General features: G+C 31.4%; 1 protein-coding gene across 11 annotated transcripts in view; it reads left to right on the forward strand.

Moving 5' to 3' along the window:
* The first annotated feature begins 1,851 nt into the window (after positions 1–1,851).
* The window catches only part of LOC124534635 (small conductance calcium-activated potassium channel protein), a 274,246-nt gene continuing 263,447 nt past the window's right edge, over positions 1,852–12,650 (forward strand). For all 11 annotated transcript variants that reach the window (XM_047110581.1, XM_047110580.1, XM_047110583.1 and 8 more), the window contains exon 1: positions 1,852–2,464. The gene's annotated coding sequence lies outside the window, so the exon portion shown is untranslated. The remainder of the gene's footprint in view (positions 2,465–12,650) is intronic.

Here is a 12,650-nt window from a genome sequence, read left to right on the forward strand (position 1 = left end):
GATATTAGAATCAAACGAGAAGAATCGTCAGAAATAGAGTATATTTTTGTAAACGATATTCAATCGAATTTCTTTTATCCCCTATGAGAATGAATACTTATTTAATTTTTTTTGTATAATCTATATCATCATGTTCTACACAATGAACCTTTTTCAATAATATTTCTTAACGTGACCTTCCAATTTATATAATTGGTTAAGGTAAATTTATTTCTATTATATTCCATATATATTTTTGTATGGCTGTAAAGAAAACCCTTCATACATTGTCAGAAAAATTATGCATACGAGAATGCTGGAGATATCTATAATTGGATCGTTGATAAATGATTATCCTTATAGTAGGAGTAAATTAGCAAAGCATGACTTTGCTTGAAAATATTATTTGAAGACAGCTGTTTGCGTTTCAAAGTTACACAAACACTAATATTGTATGAAGAAAAATGAGAACAGTCCACAGATTTTCTTACGTAAGGCATTGTTTCTTATGTATAATTTAATTAAAAATAATACAATAAGTACTGGTTATAATTTTTTTCATTTATGTGTTTTTTGTGTATTCAATTGGCTTAATGATGACCTATGAGGAATATTGTATACAAGCTTATCTAAAAGCTAATATTCAGCGAGAGCTGATAAAATTATGGGTTGTTTTGTTTCGTTTAACTTACCTTATACCCAAGTCTGATCACTAAATAACTAAATGCAATTAATTAACTACCAGTACTCTGTGCCAGGATTTATGACGGCTATGTTTTTGATCTGTTTGAAAGTAGTGTTAAACCTGTAACAAATATAATGAAGGGTTTACTAAATTAAATTCACTAAATTTAAAATAAACAGTACTTCTATTTCAACCCATTGCGATTCATTTAGATGTGATTTCCAATGAATAAAAAGCAAAACATAATAAATAATAAAAAATTGTGACGACATATTCCACTCTTAAAATATACACAGTTTTCTACTAAGTATTAATTAATATAGATATTTTTATTTTCAGTTTCTTGCCTGCGCATGTTCAAAGTTTCCTCATATCAATTATAGATCATTATTGCACAGTCTTGCCTCTTAATTTAGTATAAGTCAGTTCCTTAATAAGGAGACCACCTTGAGACCTGACCCTACTTGAAGTCACGTATGAATTCTCAGCATCAAAGGGCATTGAGCCTTAACATATTATAAAGGCTCGGTCGACAATACGTCACATGGCAAGAAACTCAGTTGTAGTTATATTTTGAAAATCCCCTTAATTGGATATGAAATCACATAGAAAAATAAGTTTCAATTAAAAAATAGCTTACGTAAATCGATCACAGATTAAAAATACGTCTTAGTCGTTGATTTGTACAAAACGAATAAGGCTTCATTATAACCAGGAAATTGGATTATCTGTGAGTTAACTTGTTAGTATGACACGAACATACTTGTTAAGCAAAGGGAGTCTCTCGCTAATAGCATTATATATATTTGTTAACTTTTAACAGTAACATAAGCTAGGTCATTAGCCTTGATTCATAATGGTCGAGTATAAGTGTAACTACAAACTTCATGCATTTACAAGTAACATGCAAGTAGTTGCATATCCGACTTTATTCTTTCGTACTATACCTTGTCTACGTTCACTTTGCATGCGACTTACCAAAAGCAGACAGTTCAATGCATGTTTATTTTGATACTAACACCATCGCATTTCCTTCTAACAGTCAGGCATGGTTTTAAATACGTACGTGAAAAATACAGCTATCCTTTTCACTCGTATTGGTAAAGCACTAGGCAACGTGGATAGCTTTTTCACGCAAGGAGCGACAGTTTCAGAAGTGTAGGAAAAGCTTTCAGTCCGCGCTCGTGCGGCACGGTGATCGGATGTGCGTTCGTTCACGATCAGTGAATACACGCGGAGTATTTAAAACATTGCCGTTCGTATGGACGTAAATTTACTTTTCATGGGAATATGGACATCATCGCAACGAGTGTATTACTCGAGCGAAAATAAAAAAAAAAACATCAGACCGATTACAAATTGACGCTCAAATTACAATTTAATTAATATTGATGCCCCGAAGTGGATGTGTTTGTGGTGTATTATAAGTATCTATAACGTTTAGATTTTTATTTGAATCCTATACATGTTTCGTTTAAGCCCTTTTAATTTCTGTAAATAAACTTAAAAATACCTATTGGTCCAATTGTGAGACTTATTTTAAAACTCATTTCTAACCCTAAATATCAATGTAAACTAAACTTCATATCAGTATACTTATCCTTTATAAATATTTAATTGTATACTATTGAGAAATTTATCCGGTGAGAGGACCAAGTTTGGATGTACTGTAAAATATTAGTTTTTAATAGTGAAATATACATTAAATTATTAATAGTGATGTGTACATATAGTTAATATCCATTCGAAACATTATAACAACGAATACAACGAAGAAATTTTGATATCGACACTTAATAGGTAAGATTACTTTATTCATAAATATGTTCGATGTTTAATTTTAAGCTTTATAAGCTTTAGCTTAATTTTTTTTATAATAAATTTATAAGCTTTAGCTTTTTTAGCTTAATTTTAAGCTTTATAATAAACGTCATTGGGTATAAATTTATATTTAGGTGACATAATAATAGCAATAAATACATCATAAAGCGTTCATAATAAAAAATAAATATAAATAGAAGGGATACGATGCTCAAAATATTTCCGTTTGAAATGCCAAAGAGAATCGTATGCAGAATTCGAATCTCAAGTTCGAATGCACTGACAAATCCGTCGGATCATCGTTGGGATAATTATGGCAATGAAATTATGTTGCGAACATTCTGGAATCTGTTTCGAAATTGAGTCAATAGGTTAACGTAAGTCACAGGTTCGAATCAAATGCATTTCTCTATAATACTTATACTGTTGTAGATTAACACACGTCTCATTTTTATCGGAAAGTATTATTACAAGTTTTAATAATTCTTTAAAATCAGAACTTTATAAATTAATCAACTAAAAATAATCGATCTCTGGAATATACTATGTTGTTTAATTCCATATACGTAATCTATTCATATCCACAGTGTGGGTCTTCTTAATTATGTTATAAACAACTTTAATTATGCTAATAGCATTTATTTATAATATTTAAAAACGAAAAATTTATGGCATAATTATTAACATTTCAAGAAAACTTAATGATTATTAAATTCCTTAAATATAAGATGTATTAAAAAATAATTACAAATTTTGTTTATCTATCAATTTTTTTTTATTTATGATAAATTAATATTCAAATAACAGGTACAGATTTCATATATCATGTTCGTTACTAGAAGAGTATTTTATGTTTAAAAAACAACATTAAACACTTCACTGACTTTACTAAGAAACAAAGTCAATATATTAAAACGATTCCGGGATGTTAAATTCAAATAAACATTTATTTCAAAAAGGAAATGGAATAAGATCTACGTTTATTTAAAAAAGATACCATCCCAGCCACGTCACGGGCGTAATTACTCTTCTTTTATCTAAGCATTATACCATTAACAAGAAGATATCTGCCAGTTGGGTGTTAATTGACATTTGGATTGGAATACCGGAATGGAACGATGGACGATTGATTTGTAATTGAAAAAAAAAACTGCGAAAAATCTTTAGCTTTCGTTTTAATTATAGCTCTTATGTTATCGTAAATACAGTGCGTATTGAAATAGAAAACTTTTATCGAAATTATAAATTTTTATTTAATTCAAATATGTTTTATTACAATTGAGAATTAATAACGAAGCTTAGTACTAACTAACGAATTTATAAAAAATGAAGGAGTGTCGATATTTAGTCCTTATTTGGAATAAATGAAAATTATGGAAGATTATATTTGGAGCTTAGTTTAAAACACGATTTCTTCGAAATCAGCCTTTCTTAATAAGCATAATTTATTCTAATAACCTTGTTTCGGGTGGGTTCTTAATAACTTAGAAGCTATAAGCTTTCGCATGTAGTTTGTTTTCTAAGCATTGTATTATTATATCGTATTGAAAATCTTATACTATTTAAATATAATTTGATTTTACTTACTCCTGTAAATGTAGATATACTTGTATCAAATCCAAATCATTTCAAATTCATACAATTATATATATTTTTAAACTGGCTTAAATATCAATCCCGGCGAAGCTGAATTTATTGAAGAGTTCCTTCTCTGTTTGTTTTTTTCCAAATTTGAATGAGATTATATCGCATAAACTTTTTTAAATAAAAATATAAATATCCAACCTCCACCTTTTTTGAAGTCACAAATACAATAAAGTTATTTATTTAATAAACGATAAATATTGAACAGTTTTATGTAAAAATTTGAGACGAGAATATTTTCTTGTTTCATGTTTTTTAGAGCGTGAATTGTCTGAAGTTTGAGTACAGTTTTTAAACTTACTTTGGTATTATTGTGCATACATTATATCAACTGCTACTCGTATATTAAACAAATAATAACTTTTAAGCAACATGCTATAATTATAAATTTATATTTTAGTTTTGGATACGCGTACGAAACGTGTGGTTCTTAATTTCATTAAATTTCATCAAATTAGGTTCAATAATTTAAGCCGTGTTAGTGTAACAGTAGAGATATCTAATGTTGGCAATTATGATATTAGTACAAGTAGAGATTCTAACATCGTAGTATTGTTGGTGTTATGTTTTAATACCAAGACACGCATACCGGCTTTATGAAGACCAACAATGTGCCTTAACAGACAAGGACATACTGGGTGACTGTTTCAGCTTAATCTAAACACATTTTATTCTTTTTAATTATACTAAATGTGACAAATAAAAGTATTCTCACTTAGATTTTAATACGTAACTCAGTTCCCGTCCGAGTAAATTACACTACAACTTTGTTATAACACGAAGATTTACGAGTTAATTAATTTAATTACACTTTAAACTCAGTCTTATTTAGACTTCTGGATATACGATAGTGACTTTATATAATTTATGAGGTCCTTAACATTGTTTCGCTTTTCATGTATATATGTACATATATATAGATTTCATATTATGAAATATGCTTATTTCCCTTGGTGGTAGGGCTTTGTGCAAGCCCGTCTGGGTAGGTACCACCCACCCACTCATCAGTTTTTCTACCGCCAAAAAACGGTACTCAGTATTGTTGTATTCCGGTTTGAAGGGTGAGTGAGCCAGTGTAACTACAGGCACAAGGGACATGACATCTTAGTTCCCAAGGTTAGTGGCGCATTGACGATTTAAGGAATAGTTAATATTTCTTACAGCGTCATTGTCTATGGGTAATGGTGACCACTTACTATCAGGTGGCCCATATGCTGATGCTATATGCTCGTCCATCAATCTATACCATAAAAAAAAATGCTTAGTTGTGCGCGGCTTCGCTTTGTGGACTTCTGTTACTTTATTATTATATATTACTTCAAAATTAAAAAGTTTTCATTGGTGCAAGTATTGTTAAAATCTGATAATCATTTCAGATATAATATTTATTATATTAAATAATATTATTTAATATAAGTTCCTGTATATGCACTGGGTATTAATAGTAACATTAAAAAAAAAGTATTTAGGCGTTCTTTATTTGAATTTTTAGATGATGAATAATGGGAGTATTTCTATGCGGCAACTAGTTCAATAGTCAAGTGATGTGACATAATCAATTGTTCAAAAAATGAGTGAATGAAGTAGATCGTTTTTTAAGCAAAATTATTTCTCTTTGTCTATGTTTCATTGTCTATGTCTGATGTACTCAATGAACTATCTCAGTTCACAGTTATGGCCAGTGGTTAGGACAATAAAAATCATTTTTCACGCACTTAATTTCGGTTTATTGTTTCATATTGATAGTGGAATATATACCAATTTTAAGCGGCTTTTGTCTCGTATTTCCCGGCCATTGAGTTTGTTTATTGAGTTTGCTCATACTAAATGTTTTTATATTAAAATGATGTTCTTTATAACTTTCAATATTTACTATCGTTGAAAGTTTCTTACACTGTTGTTAGTGTTTGAACGCAAGTTTTAAATTACTCTTACTAAAAAAGTAGAACTTAGAACTATTATCTCAATAAAATTTTGAGACACTAAATTATAATTAAACATTTAAATCTTACGAAACATTTTTAGTGATTTTGCTTTTAACGATACGAGGATGATCCAAATATGGACCCAAATCCACACCAAAGAAATTATGCAATTGAAAAAAAAAACATTGTGACGAAATCGGAATGTCTTGAACGAAATTCCTATGCATGTGTATTCGAGCCTCGAGTATTGCAGTGGAATAATGTATAAATCTTCGCCTTTAGAGATTTATGGACTGCTAGTTCAACTATAACTACATACATGCAATACAACCTTAAAAAAACTCAATTGTTTCTCTTTTTCTTTGTTTTGTTTATAGAATGGCCAATAAGTTGATGGTGAGAAGTTAATATCGTCAGTAGACATGATTGTCAATGCGCCACCAACCTTGGGACCCAAGATGTCACAGAACACAACAGTACTAAATATTACTATAGTTATAAAATACATAACGAGTGGGTGGACCCTGCCCTAGGGCTTTTACGAAACCCTACCATCTTGTTCTTTTGACACAAACTCAATTTCCTTTTATTCTACATTAAATGTTATCAGGAATTGATTATAACGATGTCAAAGTGTATTTTATTCTCGTTTCAATGAGAGCATGTAAACTAAAAAGGGTCCAATGTTTATACGCTGAAAGGTTCACTGGCTACGTTACACTTCGTTTGAGTTACGAAGATTGAAACGCAATACATATTAAAATGTTAAATAATAATTTATTTTACATATTATAAATAATTTCATCAAATCAATATACATTATTCAAGTGGTCTTTTCTATTTCATATTGAAAAGCATTTGGGAAAACTTAATTATCCATCATTGCACCATTAATGCGTCGTTATGGGAGCTAAAATATTATGCTTATGGTGTCTGTAATTACACTGGCTCACTTAGCCTTCAAATTAAAACAGTAATAGCCTTTATTAATGTGAACCATTCGATAAGTAGCCTCTTATCAGCTTGTATAAATTCCTAGCAGAAAAATCTTAATTTTAAAGTCAGAATCGAAATTATTCACAAGGCAAGTGCTTTTGAATAATTTACAAACGATTATTGTAATATGAATATCAATATTAATAATATAATTACTGGTAATTAAAACAGTTGCCGATATTGTTTTACTAAATATAATACATTAATTTAAAAAAAAACTACAATACATTATAATACCTTTTTTGTGGACAAATCGCATATATTTTTTACGGCATAGGTACCATTTGTAATACCGGAACGATTTGAGAATATTCCCATTGCTTCTACAGATAACATCGGAGCACTTGGAGTTCAGTTCCGCGGTTGATTGTAAGGTAAAGCCAAGTTGGAGTCTAAAAAGTTTGGTGTGCTCAGCAAGGCAAGGCGGTACTTCACGTCAGCCCATCGCTTGCAATTACGATAGTCATCTTCCAGCAGCCTGCTTGTTTGTCACTTAATTCAACAAAGGCTTAATTTGAAAATTGAAATTTGTACAGGGGAGTTAACAAAAAATATTAGTTATAGCTAATTATTGTACGTTCGAAACAATATAGGTATTTATTGGTTTGAGTTTGGGGGTTGACGTAGTAGTTGTGAAGGGGTCCTCGGCTCTGAGTATGCTGAAAAGTGCCACATTGACTGAACACGTGCGTTATCGTCATGCATGACGTCATACATACAGTATGACCCTCCATGGCCTCCGCAAAAGGGCCTTGTTCGGTGAGAGCGTCAACCTATTTGAACGAATTGCACGGACCGTAACTCACTAGCGAATAGGCGCTGACATGGTCATTCTGGCACTTTTATATGTTAACGCCTTATTTTCTTCACTGGTTACATGACGCTGTTTCATTGTTTGCCCAGAGGATCGGAATTGGGATTCAACGGGGAAATGCTGCTAGCATTCTTGCACCATTCCACACGGTCATGATTTATACAGTAGCTACTTATATGCATTTCATCTATATGGATGTCTTATTACACGATATTGCGGGCGCGATGTTGGGATATATTTTACTTATTCATAGTTCTAACTTCAGCTTTTAAGCTTATATTTTTATAAAAAAAAAACATCTTGTAAAAGATTGAACTTTAAAAAACATTTTCAAATAATTTAATGTAACTTTCAAAATTGAACTAAATAGTTTGTAAAATATCGATGTATAAATATCGATAAAACAAGTTGTAATTAGTCATAAACTATAAATAATTTCTGAAATTTGAAACAAATAAACTCAATTAAAACTAAATCCGTAAGATTTAAAATAAAATTTCATTTCTATTCAAATAAGAGAAAGATAAATCCATAACATTTACGAGCACTTAATTAAACAATATAACTTTTTTTTTGCGAAATAATTATGCACTGTATACATATAATGTCATATTTTTTTGTCAAAATAAACACCCTAATAAAATTTCTCCCAACGGAAGGTGTACAATGTAATCGTAATTGGATAAGACATTGTCAATTTAATTTATATTTTAAAGTAAAATTAAAATAACAGTCTGTAGATTTCCCACTGCTGAGATAAGGCCTCCTCTTCCATTACGGAGAGGGTTTGGAACATATTCCACCACGCTGTTCAAATGCGGGAAAAATTAGACACATGCAGGTTTCCTCACGATGTTTTTCTTCACCGCCGAGCACGAGATGAATTATAAACACAAATTAAGTACATATATATAGTGGTGCTTGCCTGGGTTTGAACCGGAAATCATCGGTTAAGATGCACGCGTTCTAACCATTGGGCCATCTTAGCTCTTATCTTACCTCTATATGTTATTTAATTTTTTTTATTTTCACATACTGACACTTGATTGGAACATATTCCACCACGCTGTTCAAATGCGGGAAAAATTAGACACATGCAGGTTTCCTCACGATGTTTTTCTTCACCGCCGAGCACGAGATGAATTATAAACACAAATTAAGTACATATATATGTAGTGGTGCTTGCCTGGGTTTGAACCGGAAATCATCGGTTAAGATGCACGCGTTCTAACCATTGGGCCATCTTAGCTCTTATCTTACCTCTATATGTTATTTAATTTTTTTTATTTTCACATACTGACACTTGACATATATTTTGGTTTGTATGATTTATCATAATGTATTGATATTATTTTAGCTAAAATAACGTGTGTTATAAATACATTGTTATTTGGATTTGATTTGTATTAAATTGAATTAAGATTTATCCAAAGAGACGTATGTATATTGTACATGCGTTGTACCTACTTTGTATTAGTTCCAAAGTTTTATTTTTAAATCAAAAATAAAGTTCATATAATTTATTATGACAAAAGTAAGTTTAATCCTTTGATTTAAAAATATTATATGATAATTTAAGTATGACGACCGCATGAAGCATGACGTCATTTTGGTACATAATAAATTTTATCATACGTCATTGTTTGATGAATAGAATAGAAGTTAATTGCTGAGACGAGTGACATAATATTGATCTGGTTCTTAAACGGTGAAAAAGGCTCAACTATTGTCAATACAGTATTGTATATACCTATCTAAATTATTATTATATCTAATTACTTTTTTGTTCCATTTGCTGTCGAAACGCTTGGCCCTTGGAGTAGTGGTGCAAAAAGCTTCATCAAAAGTATAACACCTCGCCTCATTGCCTCCACTGGTGACAGGAGGGCTGGTTCGTTTTTTGCCCAGAGGATCGGAATTGCGATTCAACGGGGAAATGCTGCTAGCATTCTTGCCACCATTCCACGCGGTCAAGATATATACAGTAACTAGTTTTAGTTCATATTTGTATATATTTAAGCATTTAATGTTATTCATTCTTATCTAAACTAGTATATAACTATCGAGCTGTTTTGATTTATGTAAAACATGGATTCGTACAATTGTCTGAAATAAAAACTTTTTATTTCTATCAACAGTATCTGAATTCAAATAAATGAAATGAATACTGTATTATATTTACGAGAAACACATTTAAAGTCTGCTAGTTTCGAAACTGTAGTGGGATATATTGTATGTGTACTGAAATCGCTCGTAAGATGTGGATTTCCTTTTCAACCAGCCAGTTTCATCGCAGCTGGAGGGTTATTTATGAAGCAAAAAGAACTGAAACTTATTTATTTCAAATTGCTAAAACAACAAATACAAACGGTGGATTTACCGTTGCGTTGTATAATAATTCAAGAATATTTGCTCGTAACTGTAAACTAAGTTTTATAACCAGCACGACCGCGTTCACATATGATCGTTTAGTGCTATTTGAAATAGAATGCCTGAAATATTTTTTTAAAAATATTTATTATTTGCAGACACGATCTACAGATTTTTAAAGCACTTTTCATTTTGTTCAAAACTATTTCTTCCTTTATTTTTAACTAGCGACCCGCCCTGGCTTCGCACAGGTCATATACTGATATTAAATGTACTACAGAATTTGTTTATTTACGACATCACATTAAAAACTTCTAAAATTATCAGTAAATATGAGTCAACATCACATTCGTTACTCTTATCCCAATGTAAGTAGGTAAAGCACTTGTGTTATGGAAAATCAGAAGTAAGGACGGTACCACAGACACCCAGACCCAAGACAACATAGAATACAAATTATAATCTACATCGACTCGGCCGGGAATCGAACCAGGGACCTCGGAGTGGCGTACCCATGAAAACCGGTGTACTCACCACTCGACCACGGAGGTCGTCGCATCAGTGTTTCATTAATATATTTTCCATGCATGATAAAAAAAACCTTCCTCTCGAATCACTCTATCTATTAAGTCTGCATCAAAATCCGTTGCGTAGTTTCAAAGATTTAAGCATACATAGGGATATAGGGACAGAGAAAGCGACTTTGTTTCATACTATGTAGTGATATATATTTGGTAATTTTTAATTCAGATACAGAATGGATACCATTTTAGATATATTAGATTTCAAGACAAACGGTAAGTAGACTGCATCGAAGAAAATAGGGCATTAAGGAAAGCGAATACAAAAACAAGAGCGCGTATTATTTTGCGGTAATAACGACGCGTGTTTTAAATACGCCTAATATACCGTCACTTCAAGTATTAATAATAGACATATTAGCAGTAGTTAATTGTTACATATATTACCGGGAATTTATATGTAATTTTGAGATTGGCATTTGCAGCTTCAGTGAATTTTTTTAACTCGGAAAAGTTTAACGGTACGTTGTCGTATGTCAATAATAAGTGCCATAAAAATCAAAATTCATCTTTTTTATTTAAACGCGGAAGATAGATAAATCAATTGTTGGTTGGCATTGCAAGAAACATTTATCAAACCTCAAATTGCCAGTGCACTACCGTCGCTCGAATAAAGTGGTTTTGTTGTGTGTCTGCCAAAGAGATGCTATGCTTAGCATAATTGATTTAAAACCAATTGGCAACTCGAGGTTGTTTACATATTTAATAATATTTTAAAAAACGTAAAAGAATATTATAGTTTTAAAAAGAAAATGTTTACTCGGAAAAGTTGTTATGAGCAAGTTTCTTCGTATCACAGAATTAAATTGAATGTAAAGTTGTAAAGTATTAGAATTTATACTGCTGGGATGAAACAGCAAGAAATTGATTGATACTCTTTACCTTCATTCAGATATATCGAATTATAAACCAACACATTTATATTGCTCCTTATGATAAATACAATCATTAAGAAGCAGGAAGACAACAATATTTTATCGTATTTTATTAGATTCAATATTTGATTTTATTAATAGACAAATGCCATTTTATCATTTGTCGCAAGAACATTACATTGCTTATAAACGAATTTGTGAAAATGAAGACAAATTGAGTGTGAAATTGCGAATCCATAATTCTGATAGCAACCTTGCCCCACAGTACATTTAGGCGTAGGTAAGCGAGGTGATAAATAGTCTGAGTTACTCGAAACTGCTTGCATTAACTTAATGTGCCGTAATGGCTTCAGGCAAGTAATATGCTACACGAGGAACTTGACCTATTAAGTTATTCTATGTTCTTTAGTAATCACATAGAAAAAATAAAATCTATTCGTACCCAATTCGATTTTGAATGAATTCATTTAAATTAACTATTTTGAAACGTGGTTGGAAACTAAAATGACAGATTTGTATAATTATTGATGTAAAATCCTTTCGCTTACCTGCAATACGTGCACGGGATTCCCTGAAGAGGCACGGAAGCTTGTAAACAGTGGCGTAGCTAGGTGAGGAAGGGCCCCAGTGCATAGAAAAAGAATCGGGCCCTCACCCCTTCTTTCCCAACTCTCTTTAACTAATAATTACCCTTTAAAATTATAGATACCAAATAAGAAATCTTGTGCGTGATTTTCTAGCTTCAGAAGGTTAAGGTTTAGTTTAGAGGACCCCTGAAATCCGGGGCCCAGGTGCACTGCACCACCTGGCCCTATGATAGCTAGGCTAGCCACTGTTTGTAACAGGATATCAGAAAATCTAGCGTTATTTGATTTGACCAATGAGCGTACAGTGTTAGAGTTGGTACACGTTATTCAAAATAATTGAATGTAAATATTACTTATTACCAAGATGGCATGA

Source organism: Vanessa cardui, chromosome 13 (assembly GCF_905220365.1).
Source record: "Vanessa cardui chromosome 13, ilVanCard2.1, whole genome shotgun sequence".
NCBI classification, from domain to species: domain Eukaryota; kingdom Metazoa; phylum Arthropoda; class Insecta; order Lepidoptera; family Nymphalidae; genus Vanessa; species Vanessa cardui.